We start from the raw sequence: 14,481 nt of genomic DNA, 5'->3' as shown, positions 1-14,481 counted from the left end.
GATCAATGATGATCAAAGATGATTATGTGAGATATGGAGGATGACGGTGGAAGGACCGTGTATGCCATGAGCCGAATGGCTATATTTATTGATAAATGGCTAGTTCTTAATTGAACCATGAGCCGGATGGTTGAGTTATTGCCGGGTTATGACAAAGCCATTATTGATTTTGGCTGAGTATAAATGCATATATGATTAATGAATAAATGTGTTAAATGGATAATAATGGAAAATGTTGAAATGTAATGTGTGAACCCGGGTAGTAGGCAGTGGCGTTGTCCACTTGCTCCTGGTATGAGAATGTTTATGATAAATGAGTTTAATTAAGGTGTTTTGAATGAACGTATTTGTGATACCTGGGTAGTAGTAAGGGGTGGTGGTTCGTCCCGCTTACTCCAAGTTAATGTTTGAGATTTGATAACAATGAGGATTGCTTTTAAACTGAACGAATGTATATTCTGAGATCCTGGGCAGTAGCAAGGGTTGTTGTTCGTTCCACTTGCTCCAGGTCAGAGATTGTGACGCCTGGGTAGTAGCGGCAGTAGTGGTGAATCCACTCGCTCCAAGTTGAGCTTTTGAACACCCGCCTTGGTAGTAGCCGCAGTAGTGGTTATTCCACTGGCTCTGGGTTGAGCGGGTAGTAGCAAGGGGGTTGTAGCTCAAGCCTACTTGCTCCGCAAGGGGTGTTCCTGTCCAATGGTTAGCTACCAGGACATGTCGGGTTGGCTATATAACCGACAGATGATATCATCAGCCATAGGGCAGGCATACATCATTTGCATATGTTTGAATTGTTTGGGTTTGCCTATTTGTTTTGAATTTCTACATCATATATGCTATGTTACCTGATTAAGTGCTACTTGTTCTACTTGTACCTTATTTGTGTATTACTTGCCTGTATTGCTTGTGTTTGTACAACTGAGAGGCCCCTCATGCTGGTGTCGGTGAATGTTGGGGGCTGTTCTTGATGAGATGATTTGATGATATGATTGCATGATGATGATGATGATCATTGAATGAGATCATTTGAGCTCCCTGGGGAGACGCAGTGATGTGGTTTCACTAGCTCCAGGTAAGGGTATGATGTATTGATACAAAATTGCTGAGGTAGAACAACTGGTGATGGTTTTGCTTATGATTCTGAGTCTGATTCGTAGAAGAGTCAGCGAGTTGGGAAACATGTGTAACATGAACTAGATTTAGTATCCCCTTACGACAGTTGCCTATTCATGGATTAGTGAGAATCTAGGCTAGATATCTGGTGAAGAAGTTTAGGATGCTTAGTGAGTTTTTATTGCAGTGCATTGTATTTATTTGGCACTTTTACCGTACTGAGAACCCATGGGCCCGGGGTTCTCATTCCGTATATATCTCTTGTTTTTCAGATACAGGTCCAGGTGCTCAAAAGTGAGCTGTAGTTCGTCTGAGAGACGGCGAGGATGTTTATTTTCTCTACTTTGTGTTTTGCTTAAAATCTCTCCACCTTTGTTTTGAAAAGATTATATTATGTATTGAACTCTTTTGGAACTTGCCTATAGAGGCTCTTATGTTTCCTTTGGGAGAGATTAGGATATACTGTTGTCAACTACTTTCATACTGTACCCTAGCCAGCCTAAACTTCGCGGGTCGCGACTATTGGCTATTACTTATGTTATATATATCTATCTGTTATCTATCTCTTAATCTCCTTTATGCCTTGTCCGTATATCCCTTTCGGCTTCACAGTTTAACTTTTCGTTGTCGAAACGTGAGTGATACGTCTTCACGATTTTATTTCTACTCTTTTCAGGCTTCTCGATTAATACTCCTTTCGAAATTACCTATATTTATATATTAAAAATCCACTTGAGAGTCTTACCACCGTAATATCATTGACTTATGACTCGAGCATAAGGATTTGAATATTAGGTTGTTACATGAGACATCCTTCCACAAAGATAAGAATAAAATAGCTTACACCACTTATAAAAGGAGAGCTCAACTGCTCTCGTAAGCATGATTCATTCTACCATAATACTTATCCCTTATCTCTCTAACTCTTTGACTTGGGCGTTGGAGTTCCTTTATAAGTACCACCCCTTTACAAGAAACTAGCCTTGGCATCATGCCGGACTAACAGGTACCCAATCTCTTTTCATCTAAACAAACACTTTTTGATCCGTTAGGTAACCCTTCTGAATATTGGCGCCGTTTGTGGGGACCCACTGAAATCCTGGCAGCATGGTGGGAGTTTCCGAAAAGCAGCCTCCTGACACCGCTCAAAATCCAACCCTCACCATCAACCCAATCAATTCGAACCTCAAGACTACAGTGACAATCCAGCCCAAGAAAGGGTAACCAGCATGGTCCAAAACTATGCAACACACCGCCAATCAAGACGACACTCACGGGAAGACGATTGCTAATCTAACAGAAGCAGGCCATTCGCTAACCTAGGCAAAGACATGAATTGAATAATTCAAGAGCTGCGCCATCGGGTGCAGTCCTTAGAAGGTAGAGTCGTCGCCAATAAATGCTACTAGTAAGAACACGAAGCAATTTTCCGAACTAACTCCCGTAGGAAATACAGATTAAGAACCCCGAACCACGATCGCAGGAGGCGCAGGAACTGTAGCAGATTTCGAAAATCTGACCCCTGCCTAGATGACCGCGGCTAGAGAAACTCCAAACAACCCACCAAGAGGCCCAAATAGCCCATCAAAAGACCCAAACCATTTTTTACAAGAAAACTCAAAACGGAACTCAATAAAACAGCTACTCTAAGGACTAATCACCCTTGAGGCCAACGAAACAAATATCCAAAGTTAACAAAACTAAAATGCCAAAATGGCCCACCAAAAAGGTCCAACCATTTTTTAAGTGTAAACGCAAAACAGAACTCGACAAAACGGCTATGTTGGGGACTGATCACCCCAAGCCCAATGAAACAGATATTCAAAGTTAACAAAACTAAAATATCAAAATGGCCCACCTAGGCTCAAACCATTTTTTACGAGTAAACCCAAAACGGAACTCAACAAAATGGCTACCCCGAGGACTGATCACCCCTGAGGCCAACGAAACGGATATCCAAAGTTAACAAAACTAAAATATCAAAACGGCCCACCAAGAGGCCCAAACGGCCAACCAAAAAGGCCCAAACTATTTTTTACGAGTAAACCCAAAATAGAACTCGACAAAACGGCTATCCCGGAAATTGATCACCTCCAAAATCAACAAAACAGGTATCCAAAGTTAAATAAACTAAATATTAAAACAGCTCATCGAAGGTCCAAAAGGCCCACCAAGAGATCCAAAAGGCCCACCAAAAAATTCAAAAGTATCTAAAAAAATAAAGTACTACGACCCCTAAAGGCAAAAAGTAAAAATCCCAACATACGCCGAACACACGAAAAACCAAACTCAATTAACATGGAGACTAAGCAAGTTTACCCTCACGCTTTTGGAGGTAACTATTCCGAACGTAGCATTCAAATTCTTAACGGATCCAATATAACTGACTCAAAAATATTCCGTCATCCTAATTGCCCAAAACTATCTTTACCTCTTAACCAATTTTCAAAATTATATGAAATAAAATTCTTTTTACAAAAATAAAATATCTTACATTACTTATAAAATGAGAGTTCGATCTTTCAGATACGATTTATTCTATTTTAATACTTAATTTTCTCTTTTTTTACTCTCTAACTTAAATATCCAAATATTTTTATAGATATCACTGTATCACCCTATCTCAAAAAACTAACCTTATCATTCTGCCAGACCAATAAATACTCAATCCCTCTTCACTAAAATAAATACTTTTTGAATCGATAAGTAACTCTCTTGAACAATAAACAAAAGCTTAACACATCAAAAAGCAGACTTTAGTACTGTATCCTATTATCATAAACATATCATCATGTAACAATTTAAAACTTCACTCCTTATAAGTTATAACTATAAAATTGGCCAAGGTGAAGAGTAAGATAGAAAAAGATAATTTATTAAGAAAAAAAATTAACTGAAATTGACTTAAAAAAATTGGTTCTGATACTTTCTTTTATGTATACATTATATATGATTATTTCCTCAAGCGGTACTAAACTTTACTACTATCTAACTTTTTAATATTCCAAAAATATTTATTAAAGTTTTCAATAATATTAAAATTTCCAAGGCACGTTAAAATTCCTTTTGTTATTATTCAATCAATAGTTTTCACTTTAAAATTTACAATAAAATATATGAGCTGGGTTGGAACCAATAGAAATAAATAAGGTGGCATAGTACTTCATAAAAGAGCATAGATGAAAAAGTAATGGAAGATGTAGTATGACTCCGTCAAAATTGTGGTGCCCTTATTTCCAAGTGCTACACTCTAGATTAGAGAGGAAGAAGAGAAGAGGCTTTTTCAATTTTCAATTCAAGGCATGCAATAGCATAGTGTATAGTATAAAGTAGTGGAACGCTGACTCAAGGAACATACATATATTGCTGTCTGTCACCCAACTACGACCCACTCACTAAGCACTCAACTATCATCACACATTATTAGATGAGAAATGTTAGAATCATCGAAATTTATTATTTTTAATTATTATATAGTTATTAATTTAATTTTTTTAATTTAATTTTTTTAATTTAATAATTTAATAATATATTTTATTTTATATTTTAAATATTAATAATTAAATAATAACAAAAAATAATAAATTTTGATAATCTTCCGACATTTATTTTAAAAGAGCCAAACATATATCAATAACCTCATGGTAATAAACAGCGTAAGCGCGTTCAAACTATTATGGGTTGAACTGCCATAACCTCATATTATTCATTTTTTTTTTCCTTTGTGGTCCTCCCCTTACTTGCTCCCATACTCTTCTCTTCAACATTATCATTAATTAATTTATCAAATAAAGTCCAAGAGTTGGAAAGAAGAAAATAAGAATTCAAAAGAGAATAGTATGGTACTAGTACCATATATAAAATATAAAATTATTTTCTGAAAATGAAGTGCAGCATCGGTTGCTTATTCTAAGATGAAAAGCAAGAGCCATTAGTTACATAATCTAATATTATTTTTCTCTTATAAACATAATCATTATTCAATGATAAAGGATTAGTCATGACTCATGACCTATGGGGCAACACGGTTGACGAATTCATTAACTTTCTTGCAATAATACTATTATTGTATGGATATTGGGTAGATACCTGATCTGACCAGTATCTTTAATTATGAAAACAATTGCATGCACATAATGTTAAAACAATAGACAAAATTAGGCTGAAAATTGGCGCACCAAATTATTGAAAGAACTTTGGGTTTTCCTTTTGGTGCTATCTTTTTTAAGCCCTCAATATTTAGGTTGAGAAAAATTATAAAAGATAAAGATACAAAAATTAATATTTTTATATTTTATTTTAATAATAAATTAAAATAAATTATAATAATTTAATTTATTTTTTATACAAAAAATTAGAATAAAAATATAATAAAAATATAATTAAAAAATTAAATAAAAATAATAAAAAATAAAATATATTTTGTTAATATTAGAATATTTTTTATTAAAAAATATAAAATATAATAATTTAATATTTTTAAATATAATATTTATATTTATATTTTATTATCAAACATAATTTTATATTTTTATATTTTTTATTTTAATATTCCATACCTATAAACAAACATACTCTTAGATATATATCCAATCTACTAGCACATCATTTCAGGTCTTACATGGTGTCATGTATATTGTATAAATAGAATTTTAAATCATTGAATGTATCTTAGACGGTATATATAAATATATATGAGATACAATGAAGGTGTAAACATCCTCACATATATAGAAATTAAGAAAGGATCCTTAAAGCTAAAGGCTTTTGGTCGTTGCCTCGCGATCTCGGATGTTCGGGTGGAAAGGAGAGTAAGTGGAATTTCAGATGAATTTGGAGTGGGCGTGGAGGTATGAATGGAAAGTTGCTATCACCGGAAGAGAAGAGAATAAGGGGAGTGGCCACCTGCAAGAACATTCCAATGGTCAAGTCAGTGTCCATACGAGATGATAGCTGAATTAGGTAAAATTGTGACGTACTTTGGGGGAGAGCTGAACTCTCCCCTTATATACTGTTTGCTGCGCGGGCCCTTAGATGACCTAATCCATTGGCTAGGAAGCTTCTATGAGCTGTCCTAGTCCACATGGGAGACGCAGGTCATTTTGGTCTTCGGATCGGGGGTTCGGGTGGTGCCCCGGAGATATCGCCCCAACCGGTTTGCTTGAGCCGTGGTGGCAAGTGATGAGGACCTCGGGTCGGGTACGGGGCCGACCCGTCGTAGGGGTGATCTGGCCATGGGTCGGGAGCGCTGCCCCGACCCGGCAGCTAGCTAGGCTGGACACTTAGCGGCCCGTAACAGTGCCCCCAACGTGCCAGCCTCAAGTTTTGGAGCTCGTGACTAGGCGCGTTTGTTCCACTCACCGGGATGGGATGTGTTCTCCTTCTCGAGAGCTCGTTGATGGTGTTTTGTGTTTCTCACGCGTAGTCATCTCGCTTCTGACGCTGCCTCCTTGGCTTTTGCGCTGGGCATTAAATGTCCATCATTTCATGATTTGAAATCCATGTGGAATGGCGAATATGCCCCTGCCTTTTGGTACTTCTTCCTTGGCAGTTACACTTTTTCCCTATTTTTGTCTTGTAACCTCCCCAAAACTCCACTATTCTCTTCTTCTTCTTCTTCTTCTTATTCCCTCACGCTGCTGCCGCTTCTAATTTTCTTCCTGCTTTTGCTGCTGCGTCAGTTTTCTTCCTCCTTCCAGTGCTCATTCTTTTCCTTGGATCCTTCCTTCAACCTTTCTGCATTTTTCTGGTACGTTACTTTTTATGGTTTTCTCTTTGTTTTGCTTTTTCCTTTTGGTTTGGGTGTTGTTCTTCTTTGTGCATTTTCCTCTATGCATGCCTGGGTTTCTTGTTTTTTCTTGTTGCTTCTTCCTTAGAGGGGACGCCACTGGGTTTTATTTGGGCTTTGGCTTGGGTTCTGGGTTAGTGTAGGGGGTGATTTAAGGAGTTCGTAGTTTGTTTTTCTTATTGGTAGGGTTCCTGACCTCCCGTTCTGACTAAGTGGTGCCCCTGCTGCAGGTATGGCTGAATGCCCCGTGCTTTCGAACCTGGCTCAGCGGCCGCTGGCTAATTTTGTCGATCATTGCGCCTGGGTTACTTCCGATGTGAGGGAAACCCCTTCTAAGGTCACAAAAGAGAGCCTTCAGGACCTTCGCCAAGCCGGGGTCCTGTGCGGAGGGGGCTTGAGGAGGCGTTCTACTAGGTTTATGTTCTGGCTGATCGGGAGCGAGTCTACCAAAAGAACCTGGCAGCTCCACGGGTTGTCGATTGGTTGTGGGTTTATAAACCCATGTTCACGACCCTGGGAGTTCGCTTGCCTTTTTCTCCTTTCGTTATGGGTTTGCTGAACCGTTGTGATGTTGCCTCGTCGCAACTGCACCCAAATAGCTGGGCTGCCATCCGATGCTTCGAGATGGTTTGCGAGTATCTGAAGCTCTCGATCTCTGTGAGCGTCTTTCTTTACTTCTTCTTTCTTACAAACCCGTCTCAGGAGGAGAAGACGAAAAAGGGGTATATGTCTTTTAGGGCTCAGCAAGGCCGCAAGATTTTTGGCCTTTTTGAGGATTCTTTCCATGGTTTTAGGTCTACCTTCTTCAAGGTCAGGCCGGTTGAAGGTCATCAGCCCTTCTGGTTTACTGTCGAAGGGGAAAGGCGGATTCCGACTTATTGGATCTTTGGGGCGGGATTCGATAACTTAATAAAAATATCCTATGACTGGTTGAGCCCGTAGGATCGTAACATTGTCGACATCTTGTTGGCTATTTTTGGCGAGAAAAACCTTAATCCTCATATGGTTATGGGGGGACCAGGAGACCGGTCGGTCGTATGTTGGTAAGTTCGTCATTTTTCTTGTGTTTTTTGCTTAGTTTTTTACTTTCTTGCTGCTCAGACCTTTGCTTTTTGCTTGTAGTTTCTATGGCTGGTGAGAAGACTACCCTGGCTCAGCTGATGGACCTCATCCATGATGGTGATGATGGTGATGAGGACTCCTCGGCAACCCCTATGGTGAGTCCGGCCGAGGAGGTTGCCGAGGCTGATCAGGCGGAGGTAGCGGAGGCTCCTCTTGGGAACGCTCCAGTGAACCCAAGTGTGGAAGAGGAGGTTCATATGGAGGAGGACCTGGGGTCTGCTGACGATGACCTGAAGGTAGTTGGCAACCTGAAGAAGAGAAAACGGGATTCGGGGAAGGCCCTCTACGTTATGGAAAAAATTTTGATACGGGGGGTTTTATTGAGTCCCAACTGCTTCCTGGCACCGAAGATTACATCCGGGATGCCAACCTTACAGGTCAGGCTCGGTGGATCTACCGTAGTTTCCTTCGTGTTGCCGCTATTGCTAAGAAGATGGAGCCGTCCTGGGGAATTTTCATGTTATGGAGGGGAAGCTTCGGAACTCCCAGAAAAATCTAACTGACTCAAGATCTCGGGAGGAGTCTCTGAAGAAGAAGTTATCTGAGCAGGAGGAGAAGGCTAAGGAAGATGCCAATGAAATAAATAGGTTGGTGGAGCGGGACCACGCCTTAATGAAAGATTTGAATGCTTCCCGCGGTGAGATTACTGCTGCGGAGAAGAAGGTCAAAGACTTGGAGAAAAAGCTAAAATTGGCGAAGAGCTCGGCAACAGCTGCCCGCCAGGAAGCAGCCGCCCCGAAGAAGAAGAATAAGGAAATTGCTAAGGGGCCCCGGGAGGTCGTGAAGCTGACTGAGGAGGGGATTAAGCTTCAGTGCTGTGCTGGGTCCCGACCTCGATCTCTCTCAGGTGGGCACTCTCAAGACTGTTAAGGATGGAAAGATTGTTGATATCCTCAAACCTTGAGATGGATTCTTCTTTTCAGCTTTTGTACTCTTTGCTCTTGCCTTTGTAATTTTGCTTTTACTTCTGGGCCTTTTAAGGCGCCTTTGGTTGTAATGAACACTTTGTCGTTTTATTTTAATTAGGCCATTTTATGATAATTGTTCGCTTGTTTGGGCCGTCGTGGCTTTGCCTACTTTATTGTTTTGCTTATCCGGGTCGTCCCTTTTGGTTTACCATTTTTATGGTATTTACCGTTTTAATTGTTTTTAGCTTTAGTTCCCTGGTTCCCGGGGTGATCAATCCCGGGAATCCGTCAGGTCGACCGCTCACCGTTTTTGCTGTTTTGTCGTATTTTTGTGTAAATCTTGCAAAAGACAAAAGTTATCATATATGCATATGTAGAACTTAAAACAAGGGGGTGAAGTAATACATAATTAAAGGAGACAGAAACAAAAGAAAATGGAAAGAGTTAAGGTGGGTGTGGCGGGGTCGTCAGACCATAATCTTTTAAGGTTTGTCATGTTCCATGTCCTCGGCACCTCGTTTCCATCCAACCTCTCCAGCTTGTATGCTCCTTTGCCGAGGACTTCTCTCATCCTGTAAGGACCTTCCCAGTTCGCGGCTAGCTTGCCTTCTCCTGGTGCTGGAGGCCTTATGTCGTTGCATCGTAAGACTAGGTCGCCTTCACCAAGGCTTCTTTTTAGCACTTTGCCATTGTACCTTAAGGCTATTCTCTGCTTGATTGCCATTTCGGTTAGGTGTGCCATTTGCCTTGTTTCACCAATTAGGTCTTTCTCGACTGCCTCGTTTCCTCCCCCAAGAAGTAATCTTGGACTTGGCTCCCCTATCTCGACTGGGATGACCGCGTCGACCCCGTATGTGAGTCGAAAGGGGGTTTCGCCGGTAGATGATTGGGGAGAGGTTCTGTAAGACCATAAGACTGAGGCTAGCTCATCTGCCCATGAGCCTTTCTTCCCTTCGAGTCGCTTCTTTAGCCCATTCAAAATGATTTTGTTGGCTGCTTCTACCTGTCCGTTGCTTTGAGGGTGTTCGACTGAGGAGAACTTTTGCTTGATTCCTAGTCATGAGAGGAATTCTTTGAATTTCTTGTCAGTGAATTGTGTCCCATTATCTGATATGACAGATTCTGGGATTCCGAACCTTGTGATCACTTTTTTCCACATGAATTTTTGACAGTTCGCTGAGGATATGCTGGCTAGTGATTCTGCTTCTATCCATTTGGTGTAGTAATCTATGGCTACTATCAAGTATTTTACTTGTCCTTGCCCGGGTGGGAATGGCCCCAGTAGGTCGACTCCCCATTGGGCGAAAGGTCAGGGTACCATCATTGAACTAAGTTCCTCAGTTAGAGCTTTGTGGAAGTTAGCATTTTTCTTGGCATTTCTTGCATTTCCTGACGAACTCCTAAGCGTCCGACATCATCGTGGGTCAGTAATACCCTGCTCGGATGATCTTCCTTGCTAGTGCTCTTCCTCCAATGTGGTGACCACAACACCCCTCATGGACTTCGCTTGGGATGTAGTCCGTCTGGTCGGGGCGTAGGCATTTGAGCAGAGGTTGGTGAAGTCCTCGCTTGTACAACTGTCCTTGTATGATCACAAATTTGGGGGCTTTCCTCCTGGGTGGCTTCTGCCTCCTTCTCGTCTTGGAGTGTTTTGCTGAGCTCCAGGTATCGGAAGATAGGGTCTCAATATGGGGGGCTTGGGGTATGGGTTGCGCATAAGATTATTGATGGTTCAGTTGCCAGTCCTTGTATTAGAGACATGTTCCCTGTCCCAGGCTTGGTGCTTGCTAGCTTGGAGAGGAGGTCAGCTCGGGTGGTCCTTTCCCTGGGAACATGCTGGATTATGACTTCCTCAAAGTTTTTGCATAACTATCTTACCTTCTATAGGTATTTTTGTAACAGTGTGTCCCTGGCTTGGTAGCTGCCATTTATCTGGGATGTGACGACCTGGGAGTCACTGCTAACTTCTATCCTGGATGCTCCAACTTCTTTAGCCAGGATTAGCCCTCCTATCAGTGCTTCATATTCCACTTGGTTGTTAGAGACCGAAAAATCGAACCTGATCGACTGCTCGTAAACTATCCCCGCCGAGTTTTCGAGGATGATCCCGGCCCCTCCGAACGTTTGGTTGGATGCTCCGTCAACGTGGAGCTTCCACTGTGTGTTTGGTATGTCGGGTGCTTCTCATGTGACTTCTACGAGGAATTCTGCCATTGCTTGGGCTTTGATCGCTTGCCTGGGATCATATTACAAATCGCATTGGGACAGCTCCACTGCCCATGCCATTATTCACCCTACGAGGTCGGGTTTCTGGAGGACTTGCCAAATGGCTTGGTCGGTCCTTAGAATGATCACATGCCCTTGGAAGTATTGCTTGAGCCTTCTCGATGAGGTTAGTAGGGCGTAAGCCAGCTTTTCCAGCTTGGTGTATTTCAACTCCACCCCTTGGAGCACTTTACTGATGAAGTATATTGGGCGCTGAGTTTTCTCTTCTTCTCGGACAAGGACCGCTGCCATGGCCTGTGTGGTCACTGCTAGATATAGGTACAGAGGCTCTCATTCTCTGGGTTTGCTGAGTACGGGTGGTTCTGAGAGTATCTTTTTGAAATGGCTGAACGCTTCTTCGCAGGTTGGGGTCCATTCGAAGGCGATCCCTTTCTTCATTAGGTTGAAGAATGGGATGGCCTTTTCTGCCGAGGCTCCGAGAAACCGGGATAGGGCTGTGAGCTTTCCAGTGAGCCGTTGCACATCTTTGACGCACCCTGTACTTGTCCGGGTTAGCCTCTACTCCTTGTTGTATTATCATAAAGCCTAGGATTTTCCCATCCTCCATAGCAAATGCGCACTTGAGTGGATTGAGCCTCATTTTAAATTTTCTTAGCGCTTTGAAGACAGCTTAGAGGTTGTCTATGAGGCTGTTTGGCTCTGCTATTTTTACCAAGATGTCGTCGACATAGACTTCTACTGTCTTACCGATGAGGTCATGGAAGACTCTGCTCATTAGCCTTTGATAGGTGGCCCCCGCATTCTTCAATCCGAATGGCATTATTTTGTAACAATAAGTGACTCCTGGTGTTATGAACGCCGTCTTCTCCTCGTCAGGTCAGTGCATGGGGATCTGATTATAGCCGAAGTACGCGTCCATGATGCTGAGGAAACGATATCCTACCGCCTAATCTACCAAGGTGTCGATGTTGGGAAGGGGGAAAGAGTCCTCAGGGCATGCATTGTTCAGGTCGGAATAGTCGACACACATTCTCCATCTTCCACTAGCTTTTTTGGCCAGGACGACGTTGGATAGCCATGTCGAGTACTCGAGCTCTTTTATGAACTTGGCCTCGAGTAGCCCAGCTGTTTGTCTGGCGACCTCATTGGCCCTTTATTGGGACATCTTTCTTCGCCGTTGTGCTACTGGCTTTGCATCTAGTTTGACAGCTAGTTGGTGGGACATGACTTCGGGATTCAAGCCTGGCATATCTAATGGCGCCCATGCGAAGAGGTTGCCGTTTGCGCTTACAACTTCCATAAGGGGACCCTTGAGTTCATGGGGCAGATTTTTGTTTACAAAGGTGAACTGTTCTGCCGACTTCCCTATTTGGAACTTCTCCATGTCCCCTTCTGGTTCTAGTCTCAGCTTGTCTTCCATTCTTACATCCAAGTCTGCCAAGAATACGCCGGCTGCCTTTTTAGACTCTCTCTTTAGGGAGAGATTGGTATTGTTGCAGGCAACCGCCGCTTCTAAGTCTCCCCTAATGGAGCCAACAGTTCCTTTGTCCATTACGAACTTCATCATTAGGAGTTTAGTGCATATCACGGCTGAAAATTCGTTGATGATTTTGTCCCCTAGAATGATGTTGTAGGCCGTGGAGTCTCTGAGGACTACGAAGTCCGCCATGACTGACCTCCTAGCGTCACCGGTTCCAAGGCAGATTGAGAGAGAGATCGTCCCGTCGGGCTTTATATAGTTGTCGCCTAGTCCCATGACACCATGTTGGTGACTCTTAAGGTCGGGCTCCCTGAGTCCCATGGTGTCAAACACGTTCCTGAATAGGATGTTGGAGTCGGCTCTAGTATCGACGAGGATTCGCCTGACCAACCCGGTCCCAACCATTGCCCTGATTACCATAGGGGTTCTCAGGGAGATCGTGAAACCACTGATCTTCTAGGCTGAAGGATATCATGGGAGGTCCTCCTTTTGAGGTGGTGGGACCTCTTGCCGATATAGAGAGGATCCGGGTATCCTTCTTGGTTGCTGATTTAGATTTGGGGGTATCACGTCCGATCATGACGTTAACCACAAAATTGGGGGTTGTCGGTGGCCCCTGTGGGCTCCTATCTTGCCTTGACAGTCCGGCTACGATCTTCTTCTGAGCGCTCCCGTTCTCGTTTCCTCGGTTCTCGAATAAGCCGGAAGAACTCACTTAACTTTCCTTCCCTGATGGCCTGCTCTAAGGCATCTTTGAGGTCAAAACAGCCTTGGGTCTTGTGACCGAAACCCTTGTGATAATCGCAGTACATGCTTTTGCTGCCTCCCGTTCTCTCTTTTAGTGGTCTGAGTCTGGATAGGATTCCCTTGTGCGCAATTTACTGGTAAACTTCCACTATAGGCGCCGTGAGTGACGTGTAATTTGTGAACCTTCCCACTCGTGGGGGTTGTTTGTGCTGCTTGGCCGGGGTTCCGTCCCTGGGAGCCTCCTTATATCTATCGACCTGGGTCTTGGTGTAGATCTGGTTAGGCTGAACGGAGGACTGCGGGTGTTTGACGGCATGGCCCGTTGAACTCGCCCTGCTCAGGCGGGCCCCTCCTCCTTCGCAAAGCTCCTCCGACGTGGGGAGTCGCTCCATGTCTACTCCGGGATCCCATAGACGGCGTCAATGTTCGTTGCCTCGCGATCTCGGATGTTCGGGTGGAAAGGTGAGCAAGCGGAATCCCGGGTGGACTTGGAGCGGGCGTGGAGGTATGAACGGAAAGTTGCTGTCACCGGAGGAGAAGAGGGCGAGGGGTTGGCTACCTGCAAGGACACTCCAACGGTCAAGTCAGTATCCATACGAGATGATAGCCGAATTAGATAAAATTGTGACGTACCTCGGGGGGAGAGCTGACCTCTCCCCTTATATACTATTTGCTGGGCGGGCTCTTGGATGACCTAGCCCATTGGCTAGGAAGCTTCTATGAGCTGTCCTAGTCCACGTGGGAGACGCATATCGTTTTGGTCTCTGGGTCGGGGGTTCGAGTGGTGCCCCAGAGATATCGCCTCGACCGGTTCGCTTGAGCCGTGGTGGTAAGTGATAAGGACCTCGAGTCGGATACGGGGTCGACCCGTCGTAAGGGTGATCTGGGCCTAGGTCGGGAGCGGTGCCCTGATCCGGCGGCTAGCTGGGCTGGACACTTAGCAGCCCTAACAGTTTTGAAAGATGAATGATGATTGAGAATCTCAAATTATTATTTTAATTATCATTTTAATACTTAAATCAGTAAAAAATTAAATATATGTTATTTTTTAATAAAATAAAAATTAAAACTTTCCTTTTTTTTAAATATTTTTCTTG

This window comes from Arachis hypogaea, chromosome 7 (assembly GCF_003086295.3).
Source record: "Arachis hypogaea cultivar Tifrunner chromosome 7, arahy.Tifrunner.gnm2.J5K5, whole genome shotgun sequence".
NCBI lineage: Eukaryota > Viridiplantae > Streptophyta > Magnoliopsida > Fabales > Fabaceae > Arachis > Arachis hypogaea.
The sequence above is the reverse complement of the archived record's forward strand: the minus strand, read 5'-3'. Positions refer to the sequence as shown.